Here is a 22325-nt window from a genome sequence, read left to right on the forward strand (position 1 = left end):
TCGCCCTCCAACAACAACGGAGGGCGGAGGAGCGACGCTCACAACAACGAGCGGAGCGTCGGGTGGCTAAAGTACAGCAAGTTGGCACAGTAGGGGGCACAGGTGGTGCATCAGCCAGTCATCTCGTTCATCTCAGTCAGTCGACCCGTGGCACCTGGGTCTGCCCCGTGACCTCCTGCCAGCGGGCGTTCGACACTTCACGTGGCCTCAAGGTGCACATGGCCTGGCACAAGCGTCGTGGTGACGTCACCGCCACTTAGTGGCGAATGGCGGTTGCTGTTGTGTGTCTGCTCGTGTGTGTGTGTGTGACACTGCGTGTGTGCTCGTGTGTGTGTGTGCTCGTGTGTGTGTGCGTGTGTGTGCTCGTGTGTGTGTGTGTGTGCACGCGTGTGTGTGTGCGTGTGTGTGTGCGTGTGTGCTCGTGTGTGTGTGTGCACGTGTGTGTGTGTGTGTGCTCGTGTGTGTGTGTGCACGTGTGTGTGTGTGTGTGTGCACGTGTGTGTGTGTGTGCTCGTGTGTGTGTGTGCACGTGTGTGTGTGTGTGAGTGCGTGTGTGTGTGTGTGTGAGTGCTCGTGTGTGCACCGTGTGTGCTCGTGTGTGCGTGTGTGAGCCGGCGCATGATTTGTAACGAGCCGAGGTTAACCCCTTGCCACCTATCGAATCGCTTTGATATCGGCGTCGTTGGTCGCGCGTGTCTCTAGGGAATAAATGAAGGGACCATTAGAAAAGATAATTTCCGTTCGGGTGCAGGGCAACGTGGTCTTTTCTACATCGTCGCTGCGGGTGACTGATTAGCTCCGCCAAAATATATAAATATATATAAATATATAAGCGGCCCGGTAGAACCTGGGGGTAATTAAATTCCATTCCTGTGTCCGGGGCATTGTGGGTGAAATGGTTACCACGGCAACTGAGTGTCAACTGCCCCCCCCCCCCCATTTCCCTCCCAACCAAATGTGGGGGGTGGGGGATGAAATCAATGAGCGAGCACTTCCCAAAGAGACGGAGATAATGCACGCGGGGGGCGCGCGCGCGCGCACTCACGGAGCGCGCTCGGGCCAAATGAAACACAACGCGAACGCGCCTAGAACGAACCCGCGCAGCGCGTCAACACGGAGATTCAAACAGCGCGATTCTGGAATACAGCAGCAGCAGCATTAGCGTGCGCGTTTTACTCTACCACCCCATGTGTGTGTGTGTGTTAGTGTGCGTGCGTGCATGCGTGCGGGTGGGTGGGGGTTGTGTGTTTGTGTGTGTTCGCGTGTGTGGGGAGCGGTAGTGCAGCGGTTCCTGGCGACACTGGTTCGATTCCCACTCACGGCCAACACCAGTGACGATTATCTGAACCGGTCCTGGGCCTCCCCTAGGTCGATTCAGCTTAAAATGAGTACCTGGTGCGGAGTATAAACATCACCACGAGGAAGACAATGAGGGCCGGGCGTGGTGCTATTCACCCACCCCCTCGTGTGCCTTGCCGGCCTTCATAGGTGCTCGCTAACAGCACTAAAGGTGATACGGAGGGTCTGTGTCTTTGTTCGTTGACAAAGGCGGCCAGGCGTGGTGCCCGCATGCCCACTCCATCGAGCGCTGGTGCAATATCCTGAATGTCTGCTCGCTAACAGCACTTACCATCACAGTCTATGGAGGTTATACAGGGGATCTTAGCCCATGGTCTATGCATGGAACATGAACACCCATGGGTCCTTGCTAACAACACTTGCCCCATCAGCCTGAAAAGGTTATACGGGGGGCATCTTTTTGTTGTGTGTGTTGGGCGTGTGTGATGTTGTGTGTGTTGGGCGTGTGTGTTGTTGTTGTGTGTTGTTGTTTGTGTTGGGCGTGTGTGCTGGGCGTGTGTGTTGTTGTGTGTCCGTGTGAAGTCACGTTCCTTGAAAAAGAAGGGGAGGTGAGGGGGAATAGAGAGAGAGGCATAGTTGGAGAGAGGGTGAGAAGGCGGGAGTAGAAGATGAATAGTTAGAGAGAGAGGTGAAGGGAAGGAGGACTTGATAGCGTGGGGGGGGGGGCATGCAGATTCAGGGGGGGCACGACCTAATGTGAACGCAGCTTCTTGCACCAGTGATAACACATTGTAGTATCACGGTTGGGGTTACGGGGCTGGCGAGGGGTAGGCAGGTAGGGGAGGCGAGAGGGAGAAGGAGGAGACGGGGGGGGGGGAAGAGAGATGGGTTTGGAGGGAGGGAAAGGAGCTGGGAGTAAACAATGGATTATATTTTATTAGAGGGAGGGAGGGGAGGGGGGAGAAGGGAGACCGGAGAGAGACTGAGATGGGATTAGAGCAGAGTGGGGAGAAAGGCAGGATGAGAGTAAGAGATGGAGTATTGGGAAGCAGAATTGGAGAGAGTGAGCGTTGGGAGTCACGCAGGGGAGGAGGGGGAGGGCAGTCGGGCCAGGGAGAGCTGGCGGGGAGCACGGTGTAGGGAAGAAGCGGCCCCGGTTCACGCCACTGCCTTGTGCCTCGATGGGTTTTTATCCGCCTGCGACAACCCTGATGTCGTTACCGCTTTGCTATTTAAAGTGTATTTTTATATTTTTTTCCACGTATTTTCGCCTCCTCCTACTCCTCCTACTGTCAGACTGTCGCCCTCCCCCACCCCCCTCAATTGGGGAGGTCGGTAGTGGGCTCAACAGCGAGCTGTGCGTGGCGGTGGCGTGGGGGGAGCCGTGCTGCTCACCCGACCCCCTAAGGCGCTGTCCACCGCGGGGGGGGGGGGGTGCTGAGTTCATCCCGCGCCGGAGTTCGCAGAGGTAGCCGCTCCGAGCGATGCGCGTGGCAAGGTCTGGAAGCGTTTTGCTTCGAACCGCTGAGGTTCACGGCGCTCGCTAACAGCACTTGCCCTAAAAGTGCTGTCCAGGCTATACGGGGGATCTTTGTCTTTGTTGGTTGACAAAGGCAGCAGGGCGCGGTGCTGAACACCCAGCCTTTCGAGCGCCGGTGATATCGCCGTTCGAGGTGCTCGCTAAAAGCACTTGTCATAACAGTCTATGGAGGCTAGACAGAGGTTCACGGACAAGGGTAGGAACGAGCGTTAAAACGTGAGACGAATATTCGCTACACTGAATGGTCGTGAGCGGGTTTTGAACTCGGGTCACCGAGTTTGTAGCGTAGTGCTCTAACCACTACACTAGCGACCTCCCCAAACGTGGATACAACTGCACACACATGTGCCATCGTGCACACACACACACACGTGCCATCGTGTACACACACACACGTACCATAGTGCACACACACGGTCCATCGTGTACACACACACACACACCACACACACGTGTCATCGTGTACACACACACACGAGTGCACACTGACGATCACATGCAAATATGTTTTGCTTATGATGATAAAATTATTAAAAACAGAACTGAAATCAAATGGAAATCCCTTTGTAAGAGAAATCGAGAGAGAGAGAGAGGACACGAGGAAAACAAACACCCCAACATACAAAGATAATACAGCAGTGAGTGCAAGCTCCACATTTTACGAAAAAATTGTTGAATCACAAACTTTGAAATATTTTTGTCGTAGGGGCGACGTTTTTAGAGAGGACTAAAACCTTTATTATGAATATTATTATTATTTAATATTGCAGGTTAGCCTCTTACAACCCCTGTAACCTCCAGACGTTTTTACAATTTTAATTCAAAGCTAGAGCCAGTGATGAATTCATTATTATCGGATTTTATTTTTCATTCCGGTGCACACATACAATGACAAAGATGCCTTCCCAATAGCACAGTCTGTTGGGGCAAGTGCTGTTAACGAGGATGGGCGGGTGACCAGCACCACACCAGGCCGCCGTTGTCTCCTAAGTTGCGATGTTCACACATCCCACCAGGTACTCAATTGAGTTGGACCTATGGGAGGCCTAGGACCGGTTCAGATAATCGCCTCTGGTGTTGGTGGCCGTGAGCGGAAATCTAACTCGGGTCGCCGGATTCCTAGCGCAGCGCGCTAACCACTGCGCCACCACTGCTCGATCACCCACACAGAGACACACACACACGCAACCACACGTGCAGATTGATGGAGCACCGCATAGGTGAGAGTGGTGCCTGATAGATTCTTTGCACTGTCATTCCGAGTCTGCTGTCTAATTCTCGGCCTATTCATTGCAGAAAACGAGAGATAACCTTTTCAACCCGAAACCCCATTCCCCCCTTCCCCCTCGCCCCCCCCCCTTACCCCCCCCCCCCAACCCTTAGGTTTGAGATTTCATTTCGGGCCACACACACACACAATTCCGTTGCAAACTCTAAAGAAAAAAAATATAAAATAATTGGAGCAAGAGAAGGAGGTTTGGAGGGGATGAGTAGCAGAGGCAATACAAACTAGGGTTGGTGGGGTTGATGGGTTGACCGGAAAAAAATAAAACAATGGATAGGTAGGGTGGGGAGGGGTGGGGTGATGTGGGAAGGGGAGAGATGAGGAGGGGTGGAGTGAGGTGGGGAAGGGGGTGGTGGGGTGATGTGGGAAGGGGAGGGGTGGGGAGGGGTGAGGTGGGGAGGGGTGGGGTGGGAAGGGGTGGAGTCTCAAGGGGACCGCAGCTTTCATCAGGTGCACATTTGGCGCAACGCGGGGGGGGGGAGGCGAGAATAAAACGAATAAAATGAATGAATTGAGAGTCATAATAAAGAGGTGTGATGTGAAATAGTTCTGGTGGGGGAGGGCGGAGGCGTTGTAGCCAGACTGGGGGGGTAGGGGGAGGGGCGCGCGCGAAGGATAAAATAATTGAGGATCGTGTTCTGGTTGGCATTTTATTTTTGATCCGCTCTTCTGAAGATGCTTTTTAAAAGGCTGGAGGCAATAATGTAGACCAGATCGTGGCTTCTGTGAGCCCCCTCCCCTCCAACCACACACGCACCCCATAGCGCCCGGCTGCCGTGTCGTATGTCAAATTATTTACTTATCTGTTTATCATCCGTTCCGTTATTAATCCATTAATTATCGCCATAATTAATCTACGGATCATTCACTCGTTAATTAATCTCATCCCCCGTATATATATTTTTTAGTTTTAATCTAAAATGTGCACCGGCGTCTTGATTTGAATTGGCGGTGCGACACGACAACAGAGCACCGTCGTGACGCAATGTTCACTCTGTGCACAAACCGTGTGTCCCGGGTACCCCACGCAGACTGGTGGGGCACGTGCTGTCAGCGAGCACCTATTGAGGCCGCCACGGCACACGAGCCACCACGTGGTGTGGCCAGCACCACGACCGCCCGCTTTTGTGCAACTCTGTTACCAAGGGCGAGTTGATTTCAGCCTGGCAATCCTCTCAACAGTGGCTTTGGCTGGGCCAACGAACAAAGACGGCCACTGCATCGCGCGCTTTCAAATGCGCTTCTGTGGCCGTCTGGAACGCTCTGCCTCCCGATATTAGGAAGCCACTTGGGCAGTGCACTTTTAAAGCTCGATTGAACACTCCTTTCTTTAGAACTACGTTTTTGTGATTAGTTTGTTGTCCTTCCCCCCGCAATTAGCACGGTTGGCTACGTACGGTGCGAAGAAAGTTCAGCATACGCACATACAACATACATCGTAACAGCGAAAAATACATCAGGTGCTTGGAATAATTTGCAATATCGGAGGTGCGGGGGGAGTATTGTGAAACGCGGGGAGGTGGGGGGTCATGTCACATCGCCTAGTCGGGACTCGCACGTGGCAGGGAGTTGACAGCACGGGATGGCTGGAGGGGAAGGGAGTTTCAGGCGGTGGGAGCAGCAGGGGAGAATGAGCGACCGCCCACTGAGCAAACGTTCCCTGCGGGGGATTCGACAGAAGGCCTTGGTTGCTGGAGCGGAGAGTGCGTGGAGGGGAGTAGAGTGAGATGAGAGGGGAGAGACGGGAGAGTGCGTGGACGGGAGTAGAGTGAGATGAGAGGGGAGGGGTAGGAGAGTGCGTGGAGGGGAGTAGAGTGAGATGAGAAGGGAGGGGTAGGAGAGTGCGTGGAGGGGAGTAGAGTGAGATGAGAGGGGTGGGGTAGGAGAGTGCGTGGAGGGGAGTAAAGTGAGATGAGAAGGGTGGGGTAGGAGAGTGCGTGGAGGGGAGTAGAGTGAGATGAGAAGGGAGGGGTAGGAGAGTGCGTGGACGGGAGTAGAGTGAGACGAGAGGGGAGAGGTAGGAGAGTGCGTGGAGGGGAGTAGAGTGAGATGAGAAGAGAGGGGTAGGAGAGTGCGTGGAGGGGAGTAGAGTGAGATGAGAGGGGAGGGGTAGGAGAGTGCGTGGAGGGGAGTAGAGTGAGATGAGAGGGGTGGGGTAGGAGAGTGCGTGGAGGGGAGTAGAGTGAGATGAGAAAGGAGGGGTAGGAGAGTGCGTGGACGGGAGTAGAGTGAGACGAGAGGGGAGAGGTAGGAGAGTGCGTGGAGGGGAGTAGAGTGAGATGAGAGGGGAGGGGTAGGAGAGTGCGTGGAGGGGAAGAGAGTGAGATGATAGGGGAGAGGTAGGAGAGTGTATGAGAGAGGTATGAATGAGAGTGCGTGGGGGGGGGGGCAGTCGAGGGGGATGAGAGGGGAGTCGGGGGCTATGTATAACGTTATTTATAAATAAATGATTTTATTGAACGGGACCAGAGAGAGCCCCATTTAACTATTAGATGCAAAGCGGTGTTTCGCTTGTGAGCGACGCAATGCAGACTCACGCGCAAGACTCTTACGGAGATTCACACGGAGACTCATTCGGAGACTAACACACCGAAACTCACGGAGATTCACACTGAGACTCACGCACTGAGACTCACGCACTGAGACTCACAGCAGACTCACAGAGACTCACACGGAGACTCACGCACTGAGACTCACGCACTGAGACTCACAGCAGACTCACAGAGACTCACACGGAGACTCACGCACCGAGACTCACGCACCGAGACTCACGCACCGAGACTCACGCACCGAGACTCACGCACCGAGACCCACGCACCGAGACTCACGCGTGGAGAGGCGGGGGAGGGGGGGGGGGTCGAGTCGAGGCCAGGCAGACGCCTCTCCTCAAACTCTTGGCACCTGGGCGCCGCTCCCCGTCTGGATCCACCGCGTTAAACGATTTAACTTTTGCTTCGCCAGCCTCGCGTTAATCAAGAGCCGGTGCCTCCACTAATCTCCAATCTCACAGTGCAAACCCACATTGGGGAGGCGGAGTAGAGGAAGCGACAGAGAGATAAGACAGGGGCGGCTCCATGGAGGAGGATCTTCATGATTGCCTGCATGCCCTAAATCATAATGATCATCATGTCCTTTGAATCATCCAGGAAAACCACTCTCAGTCGCAGGACTCGTGTTCAGGAGGATCCTCCTGCTGCTGCTGCTCCAGCAGTGGGCTATGTTTTATTGTAAAATGTGTACAGCCAATTGATGAGTTGCGTTTATGATTATTCACGTGGGAGGAGGAAACCGGAGCAGCTGGAGGAGCCCACTCATTGGGCGCGAGGGGACAGCACTCCATCCCCGCACAGATGGAAACAGATGGCGGTGCGTCCGCTTGCTGCACCGCCTTCTCCTGGCGAGTCAGGGAACGGCCACCTCCTCCTCGACTCCCACGGGAGAGGAGATTCACAGTATCGGTGTGTGTGTGTGATTCACCTACCCTCGTTGTTGCCTCCACACAGACGGTGTTGGATTACAGACAGCCGCGTGCAGAGTAGCCATCCCCGGCTACCCAGCATGAACTTTGGCCTGGTCGTTGCGTTGGGCGAGCAGAGCGGCGACCGGACGCTTAAATATTAAAACAAAAACTAGAATTCGTAATTCCACTCGTGGATTGGGATGGAATCAATGCGGCCGTTGTTGGCAACGCAGCTGCGTTGGCGGTATCGGTGATTAATCTGTCACTTCGCATCATTTGTCATTGGGAAACGCCCGTGGACTTTATATCTCATATACAATTCACGACACAACGCGTCTCTCTCTATCTTTATCTAAAACGTCTCCAGACGCCGTACGGACACGGCATTCATATATATATTTATATACAAAGAGAGCGAGAGAGGCAGGCAGTCGTAGGCAAAGGAAAAAAACAACAATACGGAGGGCTTGAGCCTGGATTTGAACAGGGCCAGGGAATTGACAGCACGGATGGCTGGTGAGAGGGGGGGGGGGGGAGAGAGTTCAAGGCCAGCAAAGGAAAATGAGCGACCCACCCACGAAATGAAGGTTGACATCGCTATTGGTTGGAACTTGACACTGTTATAATAGATCATTGTACGATACTTTAGTTCAATACGGTGTGTGTGTATACATACACACACACATTTGTATAAAGAAAAAAACACATCTACGGAGCGATGAATGATGTATGTTGAACGTGTTTCGCGCCGTACATTGGCAGCCGTGCTAATGGGAGGTGCGACTTGAGCACGGTGCCCCCAGTGAGGCCTGGTGGAGGAGGTGACTCCTTAAGATGAGACTCATCCTCTTGAGTTCACGCCTGGGTTAAAATAAATAACCCGAACACTCCTGTATTCATGGCAGTGGCAGTATGTTAAAAATGAAACTGTTATACATTTTAATATGCCTGTTGTTTCATTATGTATGTTATTAAAACATATATTTCCGCACCTCCGATTAGCACGGTTGGCTACGTACGGTGCGAAAGAAGTTCAACCTGCATACATAATTGTAATTATTTATCTTGACTTTTAAGCGATGAATTCTTGGACCCGCATTGTATTTATTAGAAGTGCTGTCACGGATGTAATTCAAAGCTGGGAGATATTTTATTAAAATAGTGGAAGAATATGAAATAATGATATTTGTATCCTGCATTCACGTAATCATATTTTTTGGTTATTTTTTTATTAAAGCCCTTTGTCGATCCACTACTGGATGAAGGCCTCCTCACGTCATCTTAGCCATCGAGGTTGTTTGGCCATATTTCACCACACTGCTCTGTGTGGCTTGCTCCAGCTAGAGTGGACAGGAGCGGTTCAAATATCACTGCCTGCCATTGCCAGGAATCGAACTCAGGCCCGCCGGGTAACACAACAGCCGAAGTGCGTCAACCACTGCCCCACCACTCCACCGCCTTGCTCACAACACATTCATCCAACTGTGTATGAGCGCCTGTCATATTTACATTTCACGTATGTTTGCGTAACGGTGATGCCACACTGTTAGGCCCTAGAAACTAAAAGCACTTCGGGGCGTGCACACGCACTACGGTGGACCAGGTAGGGCTGATTTCTTTAACCGAATCATTCACATCACCAAATCATGACTGAACGCCTCATGCCCCCCCCCCCTTCTCCCTACCAATTTGTGACAATGCTTAGAATCGCAGAGGTGGCAAATTGTTCGAAAAAAAAGAAACCCACGATACGGCGAGACGAATTTAACGTCAATAAAGCAAGCACAATTGCATAACTCCCCCAAAAAACATTGTTGTAATAAAACAGCAATAGCGTGGATTTTTTTACGTGTTCATATGAGAGCGCATTACTGCTTCGCTTTATGACAATTCGCTGCAGCAGATCGCATTAAATAGGGCATCTTAACACAATCACGGAACACAATGAAACAAAATATGCGCATATGTTACACGCGGATTGTCGGACGCCGTTACCATTTGTCAAAGGCGGGCTGATTTTTTCTCCCCCCCCCCCCCTAATATTTATTCAAACACTGCTTGCAGTGTCGTCATAAAGGGCTTATCGATGCAAATGTAAACGTGAGTAGCCGTGCGAGTCCCCCTAACCCATCGCACCCCCGCAGTCGCATCTCGGGATACAATTAGCGGCCGTCGCGGTGAGACGCTTGCATCGAAGCAAGCGATGGACTCGTGGTGGGGGTGGGCGGGGTTGGGTGTGGGGTTGGGTGGGGGGGGTTAGGGGGGGTTGGGTGGGGGGTTGGGTGGGGGGTTGGGTGGGGAGGTCAGGTGGGGGTTGGATGGGGGGGTTAGGGGGGTTGGGTGAGGAGTTAGGGGGGGTTGAGTGGGGGGGTTAGGGGGGGTTGGGTGGGGGGGTTAGGGGGGGTTGGGTGGAGGGTTGGGTGGGGGGTTGGGTAGGGTGTCGGGTGGGGGGGGTTAGTGGGGGTTTGGTGGTTGGGGTTGGGTGGGGGGTCGGGTGGGGGGTCGGGTGGGGGGGTTAGGGGGGGTTTGGTGGTTGGGGTTGGGTGGGGGGGGTAAGTGGGGGGTCAGGTGGGGGGGGTCAGGTGGGGCGTCGGGTGAGGGGTTGGGTGGGGGGTCGGGTGGGCAGAGTGCATCTCGCCGACTGGGGCGACCTTTCTCCCGTCGCGAGTTGTATCGCGAGGGGCCTTGCGGCGGGGATTCCACGTGGCGAGGGGGGGCCCTCGTACCTCGTGCGACCGCCGTTAGGAGAGGGGAGGGACCCTGCTGGTGGCTCTCCCCCTCCCCCTTCCCCCTCCCTCCCCAACTACGGCGTGGCATCAATGGCATCAAAGCAAATACATTCTTTTTGGCCGTGAATTTTACGCGCTAGTTTGACACCGAGGTCAACGTGTGTTACGGGACATTTGATTTGATTTAAACGCTCGGAGGTGTTTCGTGCCCGTCCTTTTGATTGCTTTCATGTGGCGGGGTGGTTTCTGCTCGGCGTTTTGCGTCGATTGTCCGCGCTGCGTTATTAATTGTTGTTGTTGTTGTCATTTTGGTGACCACCCATCCTTCTCGTCGTATCACTCACAGAGTACCACCCAGTGTCACTTGGCGGCCCAGGTCCCTCTTAGCAAATGAGACTCCTATCCTGATCGTTTTGTGTTCTCACCCGGTCGCGCGAAATGAACCAAAGGGAAGTGAAGTAAAGCACAATGCAGTTGCTCCCAATCTCACACGTTTATTTAACAGTCAATGGACCAGATTTCCACTGCCAACCCGATTGCATTCCACGTCGTTGTTACTTGTTTTATTGGTCCTGTATGTACGATGAGCTGAGGTGACCCCTGACCTCGCTATTGAGCTGTACACTCCCTCCACTGCGGAGGCACCACCACGTGCCGTGCGTACAATGCGTGCAGCACAAACAGATTTGAGGCGCATGAACCATTCACTCGCACTCGCGATTCCATGAGCCAGCGTGAGAAATCAAATCCCACGTTTCTCTGGCGGGGGAGAAGGTATCCATAGGACAACCAACTGTTAACTTTCTCACAAAGTGGTACTCGTTTTGTCGACCCTCGAGAGATGATGGGCTGAGTCGACCCCCCCCCCCCCCACCCTGCCCTGAACGGGATGTGAACTCGCGACCTTCCGATTGCGTGCCGCTCGTTGGACCGCTGGGCCATCCGGCCGGATTGTTGTCTAATAATCCCAAAAATATTTGCATAAATATTCTATGATCGATTCTGACACGCACGATTTCATTCACGTATCGCGTGCCAAAAAAAATTGATTTTAATCTTTAAATACATTAAGTTACATGTCTACGGGGGTGGACCTACATATTACATGAATACCGTATTCTCTGGATGAGAAGATGCTCCGGAAATTAAGACGAACAGCAAAAACGTGTGCCCGGTGTCAATAAAGTTCTGCAGATCTGGTTTCTTTCTCTCACGCACGCGCACGCGCACACCAACCCGGGCTACAAGCCACATCCCCAGCTATTGCTTGATAATACAGGGGAAATGAGCGCGTCGTATAACTCATAGAACACGGTGGGTATATACATCTGAGTCAACATTCACTCGATTAAAGAGTGGACGACTGCGAGGTTAATCCATTGCTAAGCAAATTGGACATTATGGCACAGACAATTATTTAATGGCCTGCGTAATTAAAATTCTCCCTTGGCTAATTAGCTAGGCAAATTAAAGTCCTTCGTAGGCAGACACTTCCTTTGCTTAAATTGTAATCTTTATGTGTGCCTCATATACAGGAATTAAAATTAATATACTGCGTTATTTTATTGTTTAATAATTTAATAAAATTTAAATTATGTGAGAATTCAAAGGACAAATTGCCCTCAATGCGCCCGACGTTTTCAGATCTCCGAAGCTAAGCAGGTTGTGAGCCTGTTTGGGAATAGGCATTGAGACTGCTTGGAAATACCATGCGTTCTCGCTAGAAGTGTGATGTCTGAGGTTGCCAGGGGGGTTGTGGCACGGCAGTGGATTGCTGAATCCATTGGTGCAGAGTGCGACCGATATTGTTCTCAGTGGCAGAGCGGGCGAGAAGCTGCGTTCCCTCTCTACCGCCGTGTTGGACCAGCAGATGTCACTGAGCCGTAGCTCTCTGACATCTGCTTCCGTGGACCGTTCTCGTAACACGCAGGGAAGAGATGCACCGCCCTGCGAGAGATTCGAACCGAGTCCTCGTCTCGTCACGATGATGACGAGGGCACAATCGGGGTGACATTTCGGGGGGGGGGGGGTGGGAGAGGATAGGGCTTGGGGGGGGGGGTAAACACGAATTAAAATGACCGATGTGCGTGATGGGGGCATCTGCCACTTTGTACGGGAGCGGCGAGAAGGATACAGCGAGGGCTGCAGTGGCTTTGTTGTGTTCGGGGTGATGGCGAAGGGGTGGGGGGTCTGGCTTTCAGGGCAGAGAAAGAGAGAGAGGGACACAGGCTGCGGAAGAGGCTTCACCATCAGCTGCTTAACCAATTAAGCCCTCCCACTGGAGTCATATTTAACAGAGCGCAGCTGCCTCTTGTTTCATATCTGCCGCCGAGCTGCAGACGGACGTCTCAGAAATGCTGTTTGCGCGCGTTCCTAGCCGGGAGGGCAATTACCGCGAAATAATTGAAAGGTAAAAAAAAAGGTCGCTTGAAGTCCTTGTGTTAATGATGATATTCGTATACATGAACACCACACTGCATGACTCTTGTGTGGAATTTTTAATTATTATTTTTGGGGGAGGGGGTGAGTTGGTGGGGGGGGGGTAATATCACAATGCTCTTCACCGTCTTCGCCGTCGCTTCGTTAATGTTTCAGCTGCCCGCGTTTCGCGGTCCAGACGTCGCGGGCTTTTTTGATCGCACGCAACGTAAATCGTCGACGGCGCACGCACCTCTCGTCTCGTCTTTATTCGTCATCATTTACCTCCCGGTCGCCTCCGATCGTTAATCTCCTAACGTCATCTCTCTCTCACTCTCTCTCTCTCGTCGACATTCGCTTGGGAGATGCGGGGGGGGGGGGGGGGGGCTGGTGCACGCAATGCGGCGAGACGTTGCCGCTAGGGGGCAGTACAGCAAGTAGGCTCGTAAGATCAGTTTGATTTGATAGAGGCGCGATCCACACCCACGTGTGAGTGGGTGTTTATTTTTTCTCGAGACGCTTTCCATTTGTATTTACCTCCCGTGACTATGCAGCAAAATTATTCGTGGCCAAAATGTTTGTGGGGCTTTTGTTTTGGGGGGGCGGGGTGGGGGGGGGGGGTGAAACAGACTCTCTCTGCAAAATGAGTTGACTCAGTGAGGGATTACTGATAAAATATCATCATCAGCAGCAGCAGCAGCATCGCCACCATCTGTCAAATGTGTGATGTCCCGAATGGCTTTTACTTAATCGTAACATCATCGCCATGACCACCACCATCATGAATGTAATCATCAATCGTAATTCTGCTTTATTGTTATTGCAATCAGAGACGTGCCGCAATTGTTTGCTCACTGCACTATAAATCTCGCCATCGTTTGGGAATAATAATAATAATATGTAGAACCCGCCCTGGCCTGGACCCCCACCCCCGCCTCCAACTTCACCAACGCACACTGACCCCTTGACCTTCACGGCATGGGGAGGCCTAATTACAGCAATGGAATGGAAACAAACATTACGATCGCCGCCGCGGTCGCTGCCCACCGCTTGCATTGGCGTTGGCTGCTGCCATTTGGGCGATGCCCGTTTCAAACCTTTATAAGCAAGTTGTCTTTAGAATCTAACCCTCTTTTCCTGAAGACGACCGCTCGTGTTGCGATCTAAACGTCAAATATTTTTTTATTCTTTTTTCTGTCTACGTGGCTTTACCGAAAGACCCAAAGAATATTATCATTATAGATTAAACTTTTTATATAAATACTGTACAGGATGCTAAACATACACGCAGAGAATGTAATTATGAGCGTACTAAATAAACACGCGCCATCAGAGACAGACGCCATCAGAGACACCGCTTGAGCCGGGAGAGGAAATTGGGACGCCTGCTATTAGCCAGCACAACGCAGGAGGGAGTGGTGCGGCCTCGCCCGGCCGTCTTTGTCTCCCCGGTCGTGATGTTTACACATGGCACCAGGTACTCATTTAATGCTGAGTCGACCTATGGGAGCCTCCAGACCGGTTGAGGTGTTCACCACCGATGCTGGTGGCCATGGCTGGGATTCGCACTCGGCCGGATTCACAGTCGTCGACGTCGTCGTCATCATCATCAGACAATGCGCTGACACACAGAACCTGCCTCCCTCTGTACTGTTGGGGCGCTGTTGTTTGCCGGCTCTGTCTCTCATTAGTGGTGACCTCTGCCCCCCCCCTGCCCCCCCTCCCGCCCTCCCCCACGTGTGTGTGTTTGTGTTTACGCCCCCAGGTGTGAAATCGCCACGGGGACAGGGACAGCGCGTCCGCTTCGGCTAACGACTCCGGGACGGTACGCCGGCTGATGATGACTCGTGTGCACACTGATTTGCATGTCCCGACTTGGGTTGAAAGCGTTGATGCATCATCTCCGTCCGCCCGTCCGTCTGTAACTGGGGGAGGGGAGGCGATTGCTCTCGTAAAGACGATCCAATAATAACGACTGTTCAGTATAAAGTCGTCTTGCTATTCGGGACACTGCTACAATGGAGCAGCGACAGAATTGATCGAGGTAAAGCAGACACATTGACGAGGCTGCATTCGTTGGCAGTGGCGCGTTAGCTGGCAACTATTCACGCGCCCAATTTATAAACTGGTCATCAGAAAGCATTTTCTTCAAATGTTGTTCTCATCAGGGCCCCACGAAGGCGTACAGCATCACGCACTCCATCTCTCTGCTGCTCTCTCTGTTCGTGTGCTGTGAAGAAACGTAACCTGATGCATGTATAGTCGCTGTCCTTTTAAGTCCACCGTGTTATTATCGACTGTGTTAAATTGATCAAAAGGTTGCCCAACTATGTTTTGAAAGACAAAAGACCATCGCGAAAAAAGTAGCAATTTGCTAATTTGCAAATGCATTTTGCCTCTGACAGCTACTTATTGGCTTCAATACTGCCAATTAAAAACTCCTGCGGAAAAAAAACAAATCACGCGCGCACGTGACTTTTCACTACTTTGTATTTAAAATAAAAATGTGTCCTATATTTGAATGTAATTCGCCCCCGCTGTGACAACGTGCGCAGGGCCTCGTGCCTGCGCTGATGTGGGTTCTCAAGTTAAACGCGCAATGACCGGCAAAAAAAACAACATCGTCACTGTCCGCAGGATGTCCATGATAAATCCGTAAGCAGTGTCGACCGATGATTTGAAATATATTGTATACCACCCACACCCTTCAATATCAGTGCACCCTTGCGAGTAATCGCCACCACGCAATCGCTGCGTTAAACAGTTTCGCCCCCCGCTTTTCAGATCGACTCACGCTGCTGTTATACACGTCGTTGGGCCACTTTTGCCTCTTGAGCTATAAGCAGAATAAAAACACACACTTAAATTAATGTCATCGGAGCATGATTGTACCGTTGGTGCAATGCTGCGTGTGCTCAGAGAACCAATCGCGGATCCGACAGTCAAGTGTCAGCCAGTCTGTGTGTCCGCATGGCTCCAACCTGCCACGGCAGCTGGCGGGACTTTGCTAGACAATTGCTGTACACAGAGCGAGGTCTCTGTGTGTGCGGCCATCCTCCACGGCCGGGGGTCTTCACGACAAGCCACACTGCGGACACGTTGCTGCCCACCGACTCAGCTCATCGGAGGGCTACGAAAGCGACCGCGTGGCTTTGGCGAATTTGACGCACGCGTGGAATGCATTAAGAGACGAGTCCCGTGGAAGCAAATATCAAAGAACTACTTGTGAAACACCATCCCCCCTCAAGAGACCTTTGTAAACAACATATCGGGGTGGGATGGTGGGAGGTACTGCACATTTCCTCATGCCTCGTTACGGAGGAAATATTCATGGCAGTGACGGCAACAACCGATATGTTTAATTTTCAGAGCTAGAAAACATTTTATTTTTTAAACCAAATTAAGTGAAACCCAAACTTAATGTGATTGTTTTGTGCAGTCAATCATGACCGGGCTGACACCATCAACTCGCTCCACTCGGGGACTCGGTTTAATCACTCGCGGCCGAAAAGCAGATCGTAGCCCAGGGTCGCAACGGTGCTGGCTCAGTGCGCCTGACCCCTGAGGCCACCTGGTCACTTCGCATTCGCGTGTGTGCGTGTGTGTGTTGTGTGTGTGCGCGTGTGTGTTGTGTGTGTGCGCGTGTGTGTTTGTCTTTGTGTTGTGGGGAGCGGTGGTGTAGCCGTTAGCGCTACGCTGCGCTACGAACCCGGCAACCCGCGTTCGATTCCCGCTCACGGCCAACACCAGTGACGATTATCTGAACCGGTCCTGGGCCTCCCCTAGGTCGACTCAGCCTGGTGTGGTGTGTAAACAAGGCGACCGGGCGTGGTGCTGACCACGCACCCTCTCGTGTGCCGTGCCAGCTTTCATCGGGGCTACTCGTTAGCAGCACTTGCCCCAACAGTCTGTTGCAGGTTATGCGGGGGATCTTTATCTTTGTGTGAGTGTGCACTTAAAGCCATTGCTTGCTACAGTGAGTCTGTTCTATGGAAATGGCTTATACGACGAATCTCAGCTGACAAATGGCCAAATTGGCACGGCATGCTGGGTGATTTGCCAGTTCCTCTCTGCCCAACATTGGCGGAAACTCAGTTTTACGCCAGAAAATGAATTAGGCTCAATATCTTCCCCTTGCATGTCTGTTCGGGGGGATTCATGGGGGAAATGTTAAACAAGTAAAAATGTGTAAAAACACTGACAATAGTTTAACTATATCTGTGCCCCTGTATTTACGCAAAATCGCATCATGACAAGAAAGCAACGTGATTCTCGTTTAAGGGCGAATTCAACAATTTCGCGTGTGCCGCTAATTCCCACCGCATTTGTTGTTCTAATCGATCTTCAGCACCCGTCCGTTTGCAGGCACCGATGACCCATCGTGCCAGACTCTGATCGTGGGTGGCACCTACGATTCTCGAAGCTCGAGGGGAGGGAGAGGGAGGGGGGCGCTAAAAGCGGAGAGACAGAGACAGGTTTGGGTGGGTGACATCGGAATCTTGATTTAGACTGGAGGAGGAATCCGATGAGCTATAAAGCTCTTTTTCACAGATGTTCAGTATTGGCTGGTCAGCAAAACTGGGGGGGGGAGGGGGGTGGCATGAAGGCTGTGAGAGTGGCAATGGGTGTGGAAGCCGGCTGTGAGCGCTGCGAGCTACCACGAGATGTCCGTACGCCAGTGGGTTCGGTCCACGGTGAGGTTTTGTCCACTCGTGGGGTTGAGTCTGTGGAGTGAATCCGTCTGTGCCGAGCTTCGAGTGTCCACGCTTGCGTGCTCCCACTCCTCACTGCAGTTGCCACTTCTAATCCACGTTCATTTTGTGACGGTTCGCTAAGCAGCAAATTATACAAATTAAAGTGACAGAGAGCATGATGGCAACGAAAATATAAACGTGAGACTGCTGGCACAAACATGTGGACGACCATCACCAAACATCTCATACGGCCCTTATGGATGTATTACAGAGACACTCAGATCCAGGGCTCAAACTCAGATTCGAACCAGCACTGGGTCGGTGTCTCCACCACACACATTATGAGCCTGTTACTGCCGTTGCTGAACCTGACGCGGCCATTGTGAACATAAGGCAAAGACACCCAGAACCAAGGACCACACCAGCACTGCCTCCGCTTTCTTGGCCACAACCAGAACGAACACTTAGGAGGACCCAAGATCCTCTCATATCAGAACCTCTCTCAGGCGCATCGAACGATGTGGATTTGGACCCAGCCAGCCGCCCCATTCTCTCCCAACGCCAACGCCAACAACAGCAGCAGCATCAGCACAGGAGACGGAAGCAGAGCGAGGGGGGGGGGGGCGTGGAGGGTTGCTTTGTCTTGGCACGTTTTACTTTCTGGCCGCCGACGTCGATGGCATTTCTCGCCCACCTCTAATGTTCGTAATTAGCGGAAGCCAAACGGAGGCCCTCTGGCGTTGGCCAGAGTCTTGTGACTCTTCACCTGGATCGCCGTCAACCTGTTTCTGCGTGGGTTTTTTTTTTCTACTTGCAAAGAGCAAGAGAATGTATTCTTGTTCACGACTCTGACGAACAACAAAACAGTTACGTTCTAAATTATGGGGTGCTTTCATCGTCGTCGTCGTCATCAGCAGCCATGGCTAATCCACTGCTGGACGAATGCCGCCGCAACCCGTTGCCATCGTGCACGGTCCTGCGTGAGCACTTGGGGCAAGTGCTGTTAGCGAGCACCTGTGAAGGCCGGGATGGGTTGGCCAGCACCGCACACGACCGCCTTTGTCTCCCGAGTGGCGATGTTTACAACCCGCACCAGAGGGAGGCCCAGGACAGGTCCATATAATTTTCATTGGTGTTGGCCGTGAGAAGGGATCGAATCCGGGTCCAGCGATGTAACGATCCAATAACCACCTGCACACACACACGCGCGCTGATTTAATCGCTCGATCTCCCCGATGGACGTGCTCCCAGGTGCGTTCCCTCTTTGGCTTGTGAGGCCTCCCCGATGTGGTCACCATACTTAACCACGATGGGGATACAGGACTGGGTCGGATATTACTCGCCACCGATAATTCACTATGTAATACGATTTTTGTTCCTGGGTAGTAAGTGTGGTTTTATAATTGTTTATGCCTCAATAGAAAATGGCTATTATTCCCCACGAACGTTGCTTTTGTGACCAGGACTTTGTGTGAAGGAATGACACAAATGCACACGTTTTCTCATTGAAAATAAGTACATTTCAAAATATCTGTGTTTCATGTTTGCAGTGGCTTGGGATCAAACTCGGGTCTTCAGGTTCGTGGTTCAGGACGCTAACTAACCGACTATTTATGCTACTAGGTAAGGCTCGCCGAGATTTTTTTCAGAAGCGACCTGGCCACAAATGATAGATCAACCAAGTGGCTTATCACGTGGAAATAAATATCAGCCAAATACTCGAGATGCGTGTTGATTCTTAATGTGGTGGGAAACCCAGAGGACCCGGAGAAAAATCCATGCCACAATGGGGAATATATTCAAACTCCAGGTATACAGCAAGCGTCATGGTCGGGTTCGAACCCACGACCTCCTGTATACCAGGCGAGGTCGTTAACATTATCATCACCGTGGCACCACTACATAACCGCTGCACTCCACGTGCATATTATGCAGCCATATATTCATGTATATGTATAGATAATGTCGGCACTGCACATAATGTGAGTGTATTTGTACATAAGCATGTATATCTCAAGACAATTTCCGCTGAGCGGACGAAAAAATAAGTGGCACACCCGCGCGGTGCGGGTTCTGGGATACGTTCGCGTGTAACACACTGAGCCGTTACGCACAAAATCAATCTCTCCAAATCTACCGGATTTCTCATTTTGCGTTTGAGAAAATCACCACGGGGAGTGGAGGAGTTCGGGGGGAGGGGGCAGGTGGGGGGGGGGCGGGTTGATGGGGGGGGGGACCAAATCAAATTTCGCAGGAATCCGTGCATGGTAGCTGCTGGGAAATTACAGCGCACACGTGGAAGCGTTTAATGCGGCGGTGGTGGTTTGTTCTCGATGCGACGCGGCTTGGTGTGGCGGCCGTGCCGTCGGGAACCCCGCAGAGTGGCTTAACGAGCCAATTTGTTTCAGTTGCGCGCCCCACAATTGCGCCGAGGGTTTAGGGGGCATCGTTGGCGAAAGGAAGCCGCGGGCGCGTCGAGGTGAGAGTCATTTATTCGGCGCTCGCGGACCGGCGTAAGGGTCATTCTGTTCATCTGGGAACGGATTCATCCGACCTTTATGACTCCTCGTCTCTGCCCGCGCATCTTCCCATTCAACCCCCCCTCCTCCCAACCCCACCCCAACGACAACATTGCTCGGCCGGCCCAGAGACGCCCTTACAAAGCAGCGCAGCGTCCACCGCTCACGGATTTCCCAGAATGCATTGAGCGGCTTTGCTCACAATCTCGGTTGGAGGGCGTTGATTGGGCCACGCGTCTGGGTTTTTTTTTGCCTTGATCCGAGCGCTATGAACGCGGCCACCCGGCCTCGCATGCCGCTATGGTTGAGCTTGCTCCCTTTTGAGGTGGCACGGGAACGAGATAATCAAGAACATATCGCACTGACGGAGGGCGGGAGATCTCCGTGTCACAGCGAAGTGCGTTGTACTGAGTGGATGTATTGGGGGCCTTGTTTTCATGGGATATGTTCTGCCCCCCCCCCCTAAGCTCCAACCCCCAGAGACACTGGGGTGGGGGCGCGGGGGGGGTGAAAAAGTGTGGATAGATCTTCCGGAGCTCAGTCTCGGCCAACTCCAGGTAAAAGTAATCCCTGGGTGCACGTTACACAAATGACTAAACCACGACTTCTAATGTCCCGGGGTGAAGAATTACAGATCCCCATGGGGCAGCCGCTACTACGCCCATCAACAACCAAGAGAACGATCCGAGTAGAACCAGGACAGGGGTGGCAACTACCCGGCAACCCGAATTCCCAGGCATGGCCAACATCGCTGGCGGACGACATCTGAAGCGGTCCTGCCCCGCCTGCTCCCCTCCCGCCCAGGCCGCCCACCACTCACTCACGCAGCTCGCGGTGTCTGCGCCTGCGCCGCGGTTACCGCTGGTCGCGTCGTGCGGATGTCGAAGCCGTCGCACGCGGAGGGGACAAAATCGCGCCCTCGGTCACCGCGTTAAACGTCGCGCGGCGTGAGCGTGCGTGGTGGGTTGGAAAATAACATCGCGAGCATCTGCACCCGAGCTCTTCACGCGCGCGGGATGCAAAGTGCCCGGAGCCTAAAGGGCAATGGCAGATTACCATATCGCTCATTTTGCACGGTTATTTATTTATTTCATTTCATTTCCCCCCGTTGTGACGTCTCATGTCCGCGCAAAAGATAAAGGGACACGGAGAAAGGCGCCCGTGCGCGACAAACGAAGCTGCGTTGCACGGGAAAAGATCCCCCGTATAGCCTGAACGGGCGGTGGGGCAAGTGATGCTAGCGAGTAGCGCCTATGGGGGCCGCAACAGCACTCGAGGGGGTGGGTGAGATCACGTAGAGACCCATAGGCTCGCATTGAGACAAAAATAAACCTATAGACTTGTATAGAGACCCATAGACTCAGATATAAAACCACATACTTACATAGAAACCCATTGGTCTTGAATAGAGACCAATATACTTACATAGATACGCACAGACTCACATAGGGACTCATAGATTCACGTAGACTGGCGTAGACGCACATGCGGGCAGGGCATTGCGTGCTCAAGGTGATCTTGGTGATCTCCACAGCGCGGAGATCACTTCGTGAGATCTGTGCAGAGTCCACGGAGTGACGCGAACAGTGACGCGTCAGAGCCTGAGCAGTGAACATCGCATCAATAGAACCGCTCTATAAATAGAATTCACCATCATAGATGTATTTAAAAATAAACTATACACGGACCGTCCTATCTATGGACAGGATAACGTGATTTTCGAATTATAGATCACTTACCGTGTAACCGTATCGATGTTTAAGTTTGTTTCAGTATTTGCTCCAAAAATGCCCAAGGGGCTTCACATATCCATTTGGAAATCGTGAGCCAGTGGTGCAATTCCACGTTTTTCTGCATGAGTCTATGGCTTTCCGTGAATCTACGGGTCTTTATTTGAGTCTGTGGATCTCCATGAGTCTACAAGTGTCTATGTGAGTCTATGCGTTTCTATGCGAGTCTATGGATCATTTTGTAAGTCTATGAGTGTCTGTGTGAGTCTGGGTCTCTACGTGAGTGGATGGATCTTCATGTGAGTTCATGGTTATATATGTGAGTCTATGGGTCTCTGTGTGAGTCAGACAGCAATGGGTGCAGGTCTGTACGTCTGTACGTAGAATTTCTTTGACAACGTAAGTAGCCAACCGTGCTAATCGGAGGTGCCAGGGAAGAACAACGAACGAAACGCCCCACGATGCTCCGTGGACTCTGGCATTACCCCCCCCCCTCCCCGTACTCTCATTTGCCACAAAGCGGTACTGATTTTAACCACCCCAGACGGCGTCATCGGCTGCGTGGGACGTCCGACCACGGTTTGAACTCGCGAAAGCTGGTGGCTGTAGCCACAGCGATGATGGCACGTTTGAACCCCCCCCCCCCCCCCC

The 22325-nt window shown here is 52.3% G+C and overlaps 1 protein-coding gene across 5 annotated transcripts in view; it reads left to right on the top strand.

Annotated features, from left to right (window-relative positions):
- LOC133351378 (CUGBP Elav-like family member 1) overlaps positions 1-22325 on the top strand; it is a 259928-nt gene that overhangs the window by 58634 nt on the left and 178969 nt on the right. For all 5 annotated transcript variants that reach the window (XM_061566525.1, XM_061566527.1, XM_061566528.1 and 2 more), the window contains exon 2: positions 14497-14556. The gene's annotated coding sequence lies outside the window, so the exon portion shown is untranslated. The remainder of the gene's footprint in view (positions 1-14496; positions 14557-22325) is intronic.

The sequence above is a fragment of the Lethenteron reissneri genome, chromosome 37 (assembly GCF_015708825.2).
Source record: "Lethenteron reissneri isolate LAM-NWPU_2019-01 chromosome 37, ASM1570882v1, whole genome shotgun sequence".
In the NCBI taxonomy this organism is placed as follows: Eukaryota; Metazoa; Chordata; class Hyperoartia; order Petromyzontiformes; family Petromyzontidae; genus Lethenteron; species Lethenteron reissneri.